At 35.7% G+C, this 15900-nt stretch overlaps 1 pseudogene; it reads right to left on the bottom strand.

Annotated features, from left to right (window-relative positions):
- LOC104720319 lies at nt 1329–2161 on the bottom strand (annotated as a pseudogene).

Here is a 15900-nt window from a genome sequence, read left to right on the forward strand (position 1 = left end):
CACAATTTATAGTATTATGCATAAAATTATTTTATTAAAAATCAATTAATTTATACATTTATTATAGTTAGGTTTGGAAATCTGACTATGTTATATATGTGTGCTATTTTGTAGAAATTTTGTGCTTATGTTATGAAAAATTTGAGCATTTTTGTGGTTGTTTGTCTTTCTCATAATTCAAATATGAAATACTTAATGTATGAAATAGGATGGTTTTATAGTTATTAACAGCTTAATGTATGAAATACTTGTATTAGAACATATAATGACATTTCTACTTAAATGCACCATATAACCAATAGATTTTTTTTGGTTTTCTCGCTAGGAACTTGAGTGGTTCTATACCTTTAAAATGGGATGTCTTGCCACTTGTCAACATGTAAGTTCATATTAATTCATCTCTCAAAGTTAAGAATTTGTAAATAAATACATATTTCCATTTGAAATGCTAAGAGATACTGAAAAAATATTTTGATTTCTATGAGGATATCTTCTAATTAAATATTATATTCAATTATTTCGAAAGTCAAAACACAATCATACTCTTCCTTAGTCTAATTTTTCTGGGCTTAATTGATCTTCTACAATTATACTGTTATTTTAAAAACTGACTTCTCAAGAATCTCAACTAATAATAGTATAGTAGATGAATAGATATATATGTATAATATTAATTAATTATATTATATATTTATTATATTTACATAATTTTGTTATTCATCTTATTGTTATATATTTTGAATTGAGCCAAAACTTTTGAACCCAAACCTTTAAAAAAAAAAGCAAATAATTGGCTTTGTAAACAGCCGTATAAGTGACAACTAATTGAAAAATAGGTTATGCACTAAATAGGTTTATTGAAAGTAAATATTGCCAATTATTACTGTTGTATACCCTAGCTAATCTCTATTTATATAGACTCATAGTAACTATTATTTCCGTTTTTTTATTAGTTGTCATTTTAAAGTTAAATTTTTATTTTATAATAGTTATTATTTTGGATTTTCATTGCGAATATTTAGTAAAAATTACACTTTTCTAGTTTTAACTGTTTTAATGTTCTGATCAGTAAAAAAAATAAAAAAATATAATAAAAACCAAAATAGAAAATTTAATGATTTTTTTAATTTGTGTGATGGAGTACTGTATAACACAACTTTATAACAGCCGATAAACTTCAGTTTCAATACCAACCAAAAACGTCATAATAATATAAATGTTACATAACAACAAATCGAAGCTTACCTCAGTACAAACATTACAAATTCTTCCATTTAATATTCAACAACATCCCTTCTCACCATTCTTGTGTTTTGTTTCCAGAGTGATTCAAGAAAAAAGGATGGATATGCATTAATATGTAGAGAATGTTGAATCATTACATACATAAAACTCATAATAATAAAATGGCAAAAAAAAAATAACTATGATGAAATAACAAAAAATAAATGTTTTAAAAAAATCAGAAAAAGACAGCTGGGCCAAGCTAACCGAGCATGTGTGTCTCATCCCCATCATGACCTGTCTCCGGCGGTGGAGGAGGTGGCGGCGCAACGGCGGAGATCAATGCATTCAAAGCTCGAATCTGCATCTCCATGGCTGCAATATAATCGGTGGTTTCTTCCAAAACCACAGGTAACGGTTGTTTCCGGCAACCGGGAATTAACCGGCTGAGCAGCTTCACCCTCCTCTGTACAGCTGGCAAACCTTTCCCTTTCAACCTCATAACCGTCGCTCTTTTTCTCCTTAACCGGTTACTAACATTCCTGGTGGTTATTGAATCTCTTGACCGGCTCTGTTTCCTGAACTTGAGCTTCACGGCTTTAGACAATATAGCTCTGCTCCACAGTGTTCATCCTCTCGCCATAGCCGCCAATGATCTATAAGCTGCGTCTCGTATGGCTACACCACCACCGCCGCGAGGAGACGGAGACGACGACGACTTGGCGGCTGAGCTAATCCGGAGCTCCCTTAAAGATTGAATGATATTAGTAGAGTAGATTTGTTGTTCCTTCTCCGATCTCCATTTCTCAACAGATGATTGAGACGGTGGTTGTGGTTGCGGTGAAGAAGGTTTCTTCTTATTACGTTTACGTCGTAATTGATCGTAAACAACAGTGGCTGGATTCGTCACCGGAGAAATCAGACTCCATGTGTTAATCAGTTACATAAAAAATCAAGAAACCAAACTGAAACTGCAAAGAGAACAAAAAAAAAAAAAAAACAAGATTAAAGATGTGTTAGTGATAAAGATAAGAGATTAAAAAGTGATTAATGTATTTAATTACATTAAGAGGAGGAGGAGGAGGAGAACGTCAACAAAGAGAGGATTATTGTATTATTATGTGGATGGAGGAAGAAGAATCCTTTTTTTATTAAGCAAAAAGGAAAGGTAATGGGATTCTATTTTTAGATTATCCTTTTCTTCTCCTATCCATGTGATCTCCACTCTTCATATCTCTAGAGAAAATTTCTTATACTAATATAAATATTACCATCATTAATGTTGACTTAAAATAAAATAAAACTAGTAATTTGCTAAACTAATTGTTGTTAGGAAAATATTTAGGTACTTTGTATTCACCCTCTTCCCTCTCAACAAATCAAAATATTATATTTAATATTTCATTTAAAAAATAAATCAAAATTAAATTAAAAAAACAAATTAATGAAACTAATTTTGTATACTTTTATTTCAGGAAAATTAAATATTGGTTTAATTTAGATTTTACAATTAAACGAGGTTATATATCGGTTTGGGTTTATAAATGAGAATTAGGGTTTAGATTTTACAATTAAACGAGGTTATATATCGGTTTGGGTTTACAAATAAAACGAAACTATATGTCGGTTTGGATTTACAAACGACTTGGTTAGGGTTTAGATTTTATAATTAGAACAAAATTATATGTTGGTTTGGGTTTACAAATGAGGTGGTTAGAGTTTAGATTTTACAATTAGAACGAAATTATATGTTGGTTTGGGTTTATAGATTAGATAGTTAGAGTTTATATTTTACAATTAGAACGAAATTATATGTCGATTTGAATTTATAAAAGAATGGTTTAAATTTTAAATTTTATAATAATACATACTGATTTTATTTTCTTATTTGAGAATAAAGAAAAAAAATAGTAGAATATCTTATATGTTTGGTTTGGGTTTGGTTTATTCGATCCAAAATCCACGATTTCTAGACTAGTAAAATGGTAGTAGAACTTTATTGCTTTTTACCATCTTTTTGTTACACATTATGATATTTGAGTGTCCGATTACGTACATTTTATTTTTCTGCCCGCTAAAATGTGTGTGGCTCTCAATTGTTTGTGTCCATGTTTTATACGTTTTAGAAATGTGTGTGACATCTATATTATTATTATTTTTGAAGTACATTTTTGTTTAAGCCTTCAAGTTTTGCTTATTTAATATGTTTTATTTACAACATTAACCCCTCACAATTTTCCTAAAATAATATTTCGTAAAAACTTAATTAATGGAACTATTTAAATCTACCTAATTTGATACGTTTATTGCCACAAATAGCTGGACAACATCTATACATTTCGATTTTTCCACAAACAACTCTACACATTAAATTTTTAATCTCATAAAAATTTTCAAACCTATTTTAATAGATCTTTAGAGAAAAAATCTGTTAGTCTCCCTAAATTATTTCGGCTTAATTAATAGTTTCCATTTAATATTTTCTACATTTATTGAAGGTGATAATATAGTTTTCCTAAATTATATCGGCTAAATTAATTGTTATTCTCTTTTAAACACTATATATATATCTATATATCTATACTAGTATTACAGCCCATGCGTACGCTCGTGCATTGATTTGCTTTATTTACATCAAATAAAAGGAAAAAAATATTGTTATTATCTTTACATATAATTATATTTAATTTATAATAGTTCAAAGTTCATTTTATCTATCAAATTATTAACTTTTGATAGAAACTAAATTTTCTTTTGGTATAATCTATAATCAGAACATTTTCAAATAATTGGAAAATACAATGCAAGAGAATATGTATCATATCTTTCATAACTCTTTTATCAGATACTATAACGATTACATGCAAACAAAAGACATAGGAATGAATTATCCATACGGTGAGATGAGAGGGAGTTTGAAGTGACTGATTGAAAACGGAAGCGATAAAGTAGCAGAGTAAGCTTCGTTAAGCTTTATCGGATGTGGTCATCTGCATGTTTTGCCAACACGTTCATCATACCACATGAAAGCATTGCAATACTCATAAATATTTGTTGCATCACCATGGTCAATTGGTCATACGTACTGTAAAAGGTAAGAAAATTTAGTTTCATATAAGGTTGGGAGTCTAAACTAAAATATTTGTTACCTTCAGAACTGTTAAAATGCGTTTGGTGAATTAGATGATGAAGCACAACTTGGGAATCTATGGTGACAGAATATATCGTTCTCGGTGTCTACTGAATGACTACAACTTGGAATTGTGTTGCTGCTTATTGGAATATCCGTTAGCATAGAATATACACCAAAATAAATAAATAAGTTAGAAAATAATCTAAGAATATGTGTTTACAATTCAAGGATCCAAAGAACAATACGTGTTTCATTGTGTTCCCTTCTCTCTTTCCTCTTATTCATAATGCATGTCACCACTCTAGCTTTGATTCAGTTAAATAGATAAGAGTTTCAAAGAAAAACAGTCAGATAAACAGAAACAGAGCAAACAAAAATTGGCTATGGAATTCTAGAGGAACTATGTATAATTTTCAGATCAATGGAAGATAAATCTACAGCTATATGATTTTCATACAGAATCTTCACAGCTATAATAAAATAAAAACAAAAATAGGAGATATATAGGGATCGTATGACGAAATTTGTGCGCCTGTTACCGCCAATTTCTTCATGTTATACTACTCCATCTCAACACCGTTATATTGCGGTTGATTCAACATATGATCTGATTTCAACTTGTGTACCTGAAATCCCTTCTGAATGATTCTCCTACTTCAGGTCATACTATTTCTGTAAGGTAAATAACCAATCCCTTTAGAGCATCATTACTGGAGAGTAACCGTGTATCGTTACTCAAAAAAAAAAAATTATCTTTATTACAAATTTTCTTTTTTTATTTATTTTTTAATATTTGTTCCATTAAATAAGTGACACCTGTGCTATATGTTAAGAGTATCGTTTTTCAAATTTCTTTAGGAAGAATCGTTTCTCCTTCTTACCTCTTCTCTCTTTTATTTTTATTAATTTTTTAATAAAAGTATCAGTATGAGTAACTATCAGTAATGATGGTCTTAGGGCACCTCCACTGGGAAGTGCTTATCAAAAAACTTATCAATAAAAAATTAATTTAGAAATGAGAGAGAAGAAGAATAGAGAGAAGCGATACTCAGATTGCTTGGGGAAGGATCGATTCTCAGACAGAACTGACAGGTGTCGTTCCGCTAATGGTTACTTATAATAAATATATTAATTTAATTAAAATAATATATATATATATATATATATATATATTAAAGTAACCCTTTAACATTGTTGTTCTGCTCGGGATGGTCTTAGACCTTCCCCATTGAGGGGTTCATAACTGAGTTTTTAGAGTTAGACATTCCCCATTGGGGGGTTCATAGCTGAGTTTTTAGAGTTTTGGTGCAAAAAAATTAATTATAATTAAAAATAAAATGTAAGATCTTCCCTTATATAAGAGACTGAAACTTGGTTTAAGGGGCGCTACGTGTCGGCGTATCGTTGGGCGAGAGAAAAATATTACTTTAGAGAATATATACTTTGGAGAAACTGAAATTAAAGTCTATACCTTTGAAACCATCTTCTTGATTTTTGTGACTTGTGATTTTTTAGGTGGTGGTCTTGTGAAAATGTAGCAGTGGTGACCGGTTGGAATTGGACTTGAGATTGCAAGGCAGCTTGCAGGTCATGGATTGATTGTTGTTCTTACAGCCAGAAACGTGGATGCTGGCCATAAAGCAGTTAAATCCTTGAGGGACCAAGAAAAGGTCTCAAGATTGATTTTCATCAGCTTGATGTCACAGACGCTTGTTTAATCTTAGCTGATTGGTAAAGTTATTGTTCTGAATTTGAGCTTTTCCTCTGTTTGCATTTTTGAGAGTTGTTTGTCTCTTTGAAGATTTGTTTTTGATTACTGAGACGGACAATATTACTCTGTAACTGTCTTCGTTATGCTACACAACCTTATATTATGCTCCTGAAGATTTGTAATCCACTATAGGGAGAGTCTCCTTTGTCTTTTACACTCTTCTTACTCTGTAAATTTTCAAATCGTCTTCTCTACAAAGATTTGCCCTGTGGATTGCATTTACTACAGTCTCTCCTCTCTCGTCACTACATTCTCCTGCATCCGTCTTCACTTCTTCTCTGCAAGTTCAAAAATCCAGTTCTCTTACGCCAAATTCAACCCTAAAACCAGTTTCAGAGTTCCTTCTTTTTGCTGGTAAGTTCTTCTCATTATCTGGAATCGCTTCAATTCTATTGTGTTGCCATGAAGCTTTTGGGAATACAAGAGGTTAAAGACATGGCTGCTCTTGATTTCTGGCCTCGTCCGATAAGCTACACTTGGTTGATTTATATTTTGTGTGAAGAAAAGAAGTTGAGAGAGACATGGCTGCTTTGTTTGTGGATTATTGGATTATTGAGAATGCTTAACCAGAATCAACAACTTTAGTTTTTTCTCTTTCTTCTTTTACAATATGTTGTAAATTTCTTGTAAATGTTATGTAGTAGAATACTAAATTACATTGATTTTTTCCTCATATAAATGTAATCCTTGATATTCTAATACCACTAATATTCTATTTAAATTTTTAAAATTTCAAAAAACAATATTTTAAAAAATAAGAGACCCAAAATTAGAACCTACCATTGGAGGAGAAAAATTTAACTAAGAGATCATGGATTCTTATATTCAAAACAATACACAATTAATTCATAAAAAAATCAAACAGTGTTTAACAACCCTGTTATTAGATACTACCGATAATCTTGCCCAAATCTTTGGTAAATTAGTGTACAAAATAGAGCGAACTTGTGCAAGTACATTTCACGATAACATATCAGTACCTTTATTGCTTTATATTGTTTCCTCAACCTCTCTAATGATCAATTTCTCCATCTCTGAATTTATCTTGTTCTTTACATATGCTCCGTACGTCTTCTTGTGTGTCCTTACAAATCCAAGATGTAGATCACTAATAAATATATGAAGGAAAATTTAAATATTCTCTATTTTAAATTATTTATATATTTACTCTAGGAAATAAAATTTCTTTATATATTTTCAAAAAACAGTTTAAGGTTTAGGATTTATTTTCTTCAACAATTTTTAAACCCGCATGATGTGCGGACCCTTGTCTAGTAATGTTATAATTTCGAATTTTATGAAATATATAATCTCCTTCAAATTATTTTTTTAAAAGACTTTTTAAATTTTGTAATTTTTTTATAATTATCTTTTTATATTTTTAATATTGTTTAACCAGATTTTATTTGTTTTTGTCATTATCTCAAATTTCTTCTATTAAATATTAACTTTTACACATGTCAAAATCTCAGATTAATAACTTGACATATGTAAAAATCTTATTAATTGCTAACTTTCAAAATCCAACTTTATATAATAAGATATATATGCACTGCACAATAACATGATCTGTTTACTTTTATAACAATGAATTTTAATCGATAAATTAAAAATAAAAATAATTAAATTTTATATACATTAAACACATAAAATAACTATTACTTTTCACATATCTCTATATTATTCTACATAAAAAAAAAACACTCAAGCGGTGTACAGCGGGTCAAAACTTAGATAACACAGTAACATTTATATTAAAAAAAACTTAACCATTTTACTTAAAATCATATATGAACATTAAAATCCAATAAACAAATATAATTTAGAGAAATACCCTAAACTAGCACTAATCTAAGTTTTTCTTCCAAAGTTAGCATACATCCTCAAATATTCCAAAAGTAGCATTAGTGAATTATTATCTCAAAAACAAAATAAATGATTATTTTTGCATTAATTTATTAATTTATTAATATTACGATCTTATTGCTTATGTTCCGACGAAGCTTCTGGTGAAGGCGGAGCTTCCCGATGAAGATGGATCTTCCCGTGAAAGCAAAGCTTGTGGTGGCAAAGCTTCTACATCTTCTTCTTCTTCTTCTTCTTCTTCTTATTTTTCTTTTTCTCTGTGTATCAATTTTGATCTCAAATTTTAAGATTCTAATCACCAATTGGATTCACATTTTTATTTGTAGCTCCATCGTTGTTACTGTCGTCGAGGATTGTGATGGTTATTGGAAGAATAATAAAAAGAAGGACAACGATGAAAAAAGCAACGACAAACACCGTTGACGAGATTGCCACCACCACTCATCGATACTAATTAATAAGAATCACAGATTTTTGTTCTTACTTCTGAGACCACCACCAGAGCTTTTGAATGTAAAAGAGAGAGTAGAAGCGGAGATGTCGTGTTGGATGAAGGAAGTGAACAAGAACTTGAAGCTTATCCTCCACTCAGATCTTTGGACTTTGTCTTCAAGTGAATGAAATGTTGGGTATTGGAATTGTTGGTTATTGAATGAAATTTGAACTGCTGGAAATTGTTGGGTAATGAATGAAATCTGATTATGAGTGGTGGCTTAAATTGGTTGGTATTGGAATCTTAATTGTGAATGAAGTAGAAAAACATGGGTATTCTTGAAGCTGAAATGTGTATTTGAGTTATATTCTCTCTTATTTGGATACCAAAGTAGTTGCATATCAAGTGTTTGATATAATGTCATTGGGAACAAAGTTGTTGGTAAAGAGTAAAAATTTCATCATTTCGATGTCTTCGGCTTATACTTCATCTGTTATCGAGTTGACTAGTAGTGCTGATGAGGCGGAGTATGATCATCTAGTTTGGTCATCACCATTAATGGGATTTCTGAATATTTAGGAAAAGCTTCCAAAATATCAATGAAGTTTTCCTAAATACTATGAAATCCTTCCTAAATCTAAAGAAATGAGTGTATCACATATTACTCCATTTAATGAGGTATATTTGATTTTATTTTGTACACATTCTGATATTTTATCTATATATATATATAAGATATATAAGAGTAATAATTTGATTTTGTGTCTTCCAAAAAATATTTTATGAAGGCTATCACAAACTTTAAGTTTTGCTTCATAAATATTACTGTCCTTCCTAAAATTCAAGAACATCTTCCTAAAAGCTATGAAATCATTCCTAAATTTTTTAAAAATGTGTTTTTAAATCTCTTTATATGTGTTTTGCTTTATTGTATCACATATTACTTTATTAGTGATGTATAATGATTTGATTATGTGCACATATTGGTGTTTTAGAATAAAGGTAGCAAATAGAAATATCCAACATGATGTCTTAGGAAGATCTTCCTAAATGTCAATGAATTCTTCCAAAATTTCAAGGAGTTCTTCCTAAACGTCAATGACTCCTTCCTAATGCTCTTTTTTCTTTTCATGACGGTCTTCCTGAAATTCAAGAACATTATGTATTGCATTAGATGCACTGATTATGAGAACAATTCCACAGCTACTGCAATACTGCTACTTGTTGGGCATAATTTTATCATCATAAATAAATAAATATAATTTATAAAGTCAACGCATATTTTGTTGGATAAAGTCAACATACATATGAATTTATCTTATAAAAGGATAGTCTTCCTGATTGGTTCAGTGAACCAAGAATCTTGTGACTAACTCTATCACGAGACCGAGAATCTCGCAACTGGTTTCATCAATGGGCCAAAAGTCACATGACTAGATCTGTTAATGGACCAAGAGTCTAGCGACCGACTTTACTAGTGGGCCAAGAGTCTTGTGACCGACCCTATCATAGATAGACTCGACGAGCCCAAGACATATCCTAAGGGATTAGGGTTGAGAGATCTCTATATAAAGGAGAGAGGCCTCCACGAGAGGGGGCATCAAGAGACAAAGCAAGAGACCTAAAAAAACAAGACACACGACTCAACTCTAGAACGCGGCTAGGATTTATAGATTGATTCGTTGTGCCTTGAATTCTTGTATTCGAGCTCGAGACTTTGATCAATAAAGAGAACTGTTCGACATCTGTTTCTTGTTTCTGTAGTCTTTAAACGAATCGATTATTTTTGCCCAAACAGTTGGCGCTAGAAGGAGGGGCAAAGTAATCTATGTGAGATGACAGGAAACAGAAGTGACACGACCAATGTCGAAGCGACTGTTGCCGTTCAGCTGGAAGCCTTGACTGCCAAGATGAACGAGACAGTACAAAATCTGACACAAATCGAGGCTGATAACGCTAGGCTACGAGAGGAGAATGCCTCGCTGATGACAGCAGGAAGAATTTTTACTGAAGCAAGCTCAAGATTTCATGGCGTACAAGTAAATCGGTTTCAAGACCTTAACTCAACTCCTGCAGCTACTCGAACGACGACCGCGACTGAAGACGGACGACTAGAAACTCCTCGTCAGGAAGAGAGCGGCGGAGGAAACCCTGACACAAGGCAGGCGTGTGAAAACCTAACCCGTGAAGAAAATTTGGATCAACAAGAAGTTGTCAACGCACAGCGCATGACAGGAATCGAACATGAGCCATACACCAAGTCAGCGGAAGCCACTTACTTGGAAGCTATGATTGCAAAACGTTTGGGTGCAGTAGAAGCTATGATTGAACGACTGCCAGGAGTGGCTCCACCGATCCGGAAAAGCAACTTGCACTCGTATGCTGATACACCTTTTTCTGACGAAATTGCGCTCACTGAGATGCCGAGAAAGTTCATGTTACCAACAATGAAGATGTATAATGGAACATCCGACCCGGATGACCACATAGCACAATACAAACAACGGATGTTCACGACGGCTATCCAGAGAGATTGCAGAGAGGCTACTATGTGCAAAGGATTTGGCTCAAGCCTTACGGGAGCTGCGCTTCAGTGGTTTATCAACTTACCAAACGGCTCAATAAACTCGTTTGCATCGTTGACAGATCTCTTCGTTGAGCAATTTCCTAGCAGCAGGAACCTGGAGAAGACAGCGGATGACCTTTAGGAGGTACGGCAAAAGAGAGACAAGCCGTTGCGTGCCTATGTGGGACGGTTTAACAAAGAAAAAGTATCGATACCCAGTTGCAACACGTCAACCGCTATCTCCGCATTTAAAAGAGGCTTGCTTCCAGACGGCGACTTGTACAAGGAGCTTACGAAGTATCAGTGCAGAACAATGGAAGACGTGCTTTCACGTGCATGGGCACAGATAAATTGGGAAGAAGACTCAGCTTATCGCCAGCGACGTTCACCACGATCTGATTCTCGTGTGGTGAGAAACGAGAGAACAAGTAGGGACGATAAGCCTTACCAAAGACCTCGTGATGAAAACGTGAAGAGTGAAAGGAAGAACATGCATCGACCATTGAGTGGAGCTGACGACAGAAAACCTAAATAAACGACATGGCCGGATATTAGTAACCTCTCGATCTCGCATACACACTTAGTCGGTGTATTGAAAGAGATGGGTGGAACTGTGAGATGGCCTCCAAAGATGAAAGCGCCTGACAATAGGCGTGACACCTCGAAGTGGTGTGAGTTTCACAATGATCACGGTCACAGAACAGAAGCCTGCATCACGGTAAGGATGGAAGTGAACGAGCTGCTGAAAAAAGGTCACTTGAGAGAATACCTATCCGACAAAACCCGTAACCGGCTGGATGGCGAGAAAAATAAGCAAAAAGCAATTACAAGTGGTCTGGCTTCACCCCCAAAACATGATCAAGTCATTAATGTTATCTCTGGAGGATCAGAGATAAGTGGAATAACTCACTCAACTGCGAAAAGAAATACTAGAGCTGTCAAGAACTCTCAAAGCAGAGGACACATTACACAAGGCGATACACCATCATACATCATAACTTTTACGACTGATTAGAGCAGCGTACCAACTCCGCATCACGATGCATTAGTCATACAGCTGACGGTGGCTAACTGTTTGATGAAGAGGATATTAATCGACAATGGAAGCTCAACCAACATCCTTTATATGCAACCATATAAGGAGCTGGGTCTCGACGAAGGAGGACTAACACGATAATCTATTCCATTGGTGGGGTTCAGCGGTGAGGTCAAGCAAAGTATTGGGGAAGTGACACTTCCAGTGTACGCTGAAAGAGTTAACAAGCACACCAAATTTTTGGTAGTAGATTGTTCTTCAGCTTACAATGCTATTATGGGATGCCCTTGGATTCACGACAAGGGAGCAATTCCATCGACTCTGCACCAGACTATCAAATTTCCCACCCCATGGGGAGTGAAAGAGATAGTAGGGGAACAAGAAAGTTCACGCTCGTGTTATCAAACTACTTTGAAAGGGAATGGCCAACAATTATAGCAATTACAGAAGCCACCGCTGATGCCACACGGCGAAGAGCCACGGTTGAGCAACTGGACGAGGTGCCGCTACTAGATAACGATCCCGACAAACGGGTGAACGTAGGCTCAAAACTGTCAGTTGATATACGAAAGAGACTTATCGACTTTCTTTGATCAAACGCCGACAGCTTCGCTTGGACGCACGCCGACATGCTTGGGGTTGCTCTAGACGTCATCATGCATCGTCTAGAAGTAGATCCGGATCATACACCAGTCAGACAAAAGCGAAGGAAGTTTGCACCTGAGCGTGATTCGATAATTAACAAAGAGGTCCAAAATCTCTTGGATGCAGGGTTCATACGTGAAGTGAAGTATCCGGATTGGCTAGCCATTGTGGTAGTCGTTCAAAAGAAAAACGGGAAGTGGCAAGTCTGTATAGATTATACTGATCTAAACAAGGCATGTCCTAAAGACCCATTCCCGCTACCTCACATCGACAAGCTCGTAGATGCTACCGCTGGACACCAACTGATGAGCTTTATAGATGCCTTTAGTGGCTACAATCAGATTCTAACACATCCAGACGACCAAGAGAAGACGGCATTCATGACTACACGAGGCATATACTGCTACAAAGTGATGCTGTTCGGTTTAAAAAACGCTGGCTCCACCTACCAAAGACTAGTGAACATGATGTTTGCTAGCCAAATCGGTCAAAATATGGAGGTTTATATCGACGATATGTTGGTGAAGTCGTTGGTGGCAGAAGACCACATAGTACACCTGCATCAAGCCTTCACTACACTACGCAAATACAACATGAAGCTAAACCCTTCGAAGTGTTCGTTTGGTGTTAGTTCAGGCAAGTTCCTTGGTTACATTGTCACATTTCGAGGAATAGAAGCTAATCCAGACCAAATCAGAGCAATTCAGAGCATTGCTCCTCCAAGAAACGTGAATGAAGTGCAGAAGCTCACTGGAAGGATGGCTGCCCTCAGCAGATTTATCTCGAGACTTTCTGATAGATCTCATCCGTTCTTTGCTGCCTTACAAAAGCCAAAGCCAAAGGACTTTATATGGGACGACAAGTGTGAGGAAGCACTGAAGTGTTGTTGTTGTATCTTGCTGTATCAGAACATGCAGTCAGTGGAGTCCTCGTACGCGAAGAAGGAAGCAAACAATATCCGGTATACTATGTGAGCAAGTCTCTTTTAGAAGCCGAAACAAGGTACAATCACCTAGAGAAATTAGCGCTTGCATTGATAACAGCGGCAAGAAAGCTACGTCCTTACTTCCAAGCCCATCCTATCTTGTTAGTAACTTCGTCTCCTATAAAATCGGTGCTCCATAAGCCAGAGGTATCAGGGAGATTGGCTAAATGGGCAGTCAAACTTGGAGAGTATGACATCATTTATAGACCGACCACAGCCATAAAATCGCAAGAATTAGCCGATTTTGTCGCTGAATTCGCACCAAGCATGATCCCATAAGTGAAAGAAGAAGTGCAAACGCTTAAGGATGAGACAAGAAATGGGGAATGGAAGCTCTATGTCGATGGTTCTAGCAACATTAGAGGAACTGGTCTCGGCCTAGTTCTTATGTCTCCAACAGGCGATACAGCTTCGAGAGCAGTCAGATGCAACTTCCGAGCTACTAACAATGAAGCAGAGTACGAGGCATTGATAGCAGGACTAACGTTGGCTCGAGAACTCAGAGCTCAAAACATAGAAGTGTTTAGCGACTCATAACTAGTCGTCAATCAAACCCAAGGGGATTACCAAGCCAAGGATTCTAGTATGTCTAGATACTTGAGTGTAGTGAAGGAGCTTATCAAAACGTTTAGTAGCTGCAAGATTAGTTAAATCCCAAGAGAGGAGAACAATCATGCAGATGTAACCTTGGATCCGCACTCAAAACTGACACTTCAGTTTATGTACCACTACTGATTTTACAGTGGCCGGCGACTAAACAAGATATAGAAAAGCAGGAGTCCTGTGTCATGACGACGAGCGAAACACCGAACTGGACGACCTCGATACTCGACTATCTCCGAGACGCCGTGTTACCACTGGATCGCGCTGAATGCAGAAAGATCAAACAGCAAGCTGCACGATATATTCTCAATGAAGGACAATTGTACCGTAGATCATTCTCTGGACCTTATTTGAAGTGTATTACGGCGAGTGAAGCTCAGACAGTCTTGGTCGAACTACACTTAGGAGAATGCGGAAATCACTCAGGCGCGCGAAGTCTAGTGTTAAGAGCCAAGAGAGCTGGATAATACTGGATGACAATGAACGAGGATGTTGTACGATTCGTTCGTGACTGTGACAAATGTCAAAGGTTTGCTAATGTCTCAAAACTGCCACGGGAAAATTTAAAGACAATCAGTTCTCCATGGCCATTCATGAAGTGGGGAATGGACATAGTCGGGAAACTGCCAACAGCACCTGCTCAGAAAGTTTTTCTATTGGCAGTGACTGACTACTTTACAAAGTGGGTAGAAGCAGAGGCGTTCAGCCAGGTCAGAGCGCAAGAAATCAGTAGCTTTATATGGAAGAATGTTATATGCAAATTTGGGGTGCCTCATGAAATTTTCACTGACAATAGACCCCAATTTGCATGTAACAAGGTTAAGGATTTTTGCGACGATTGGGGCATAAAATTAAGCTTTGCAAAACCAAGGCACCCGCAATCTAATGGTCAAGCAGAATCGTCAAACAAAACAATTGTGAAACTGCTGAAGAAACGCCTAGAGAAATCTAAAGGAAGTTGGGTAGAAGAGCTTCCAGGCGTGTTGTGGGCTTATCACACCGCTACTAAGTCCTCGATCGGAGAAACACCGTTTTCACTTGTGTATGGGATGGAAGCAGTAGTACCTTGTGAAGTAGGCGTGAAAACGGCACGAACCGAACACCCTAAATTGCAGGAAAATGAAGAGTTGATGAGTCTCGGACTCGACCTACTAGACGAGAAACGAGAAGCAGCGAAAACCAATAATTGGTGTTATCAACAGGAAGTCGCTAGGAGCTACAACAAAAATGTCAGGACACGAACATTTCAAGTAGGAGACTGGGTCTTGCGACGTACTTTTCAAAATACAAGGGAACAAGGAGCTGGGAAACTCGGTCCCACTTGGGAAGGTCCTTACAAAATCATTGAAGTTCGTGGGTCAGGAGCCTATAAGTTGCAAAGCAGTGAAGGAAAAAATCAACCCAATAGCTGGAATGCCCTGCATTTGAAGAAATACAACTTTTAGTGCTTTGGTTTCTTGGTTTTTAATTATTTATTTTTGGTCTTTTTGGTTTTACCGAAGATTAACACTACACGTCCAATAAAATTGATTTTTCATTCTACAAAGCAAGTCTTGTTGTGAGGATGTTACTATCACGCAAACGTGTCACGAGCACCAGACATAAAAAGTGTCACGAGCACGAGACTTAAAGTGTCAC

The sequence above is a fragment of the Camelina sativa genome, chromosome 10 (assembly GCF_000633955.1).
Source record: "Camelina sativa cultivar DH55 chromosome 10, Cs, whole genome shotgun sequence".
NCBI lineage: Eukaryota > Viridiplantae > Streptophyta > Magnoliopsida > Brassicales > Brassicaceae > Camelina > Camelina sativa.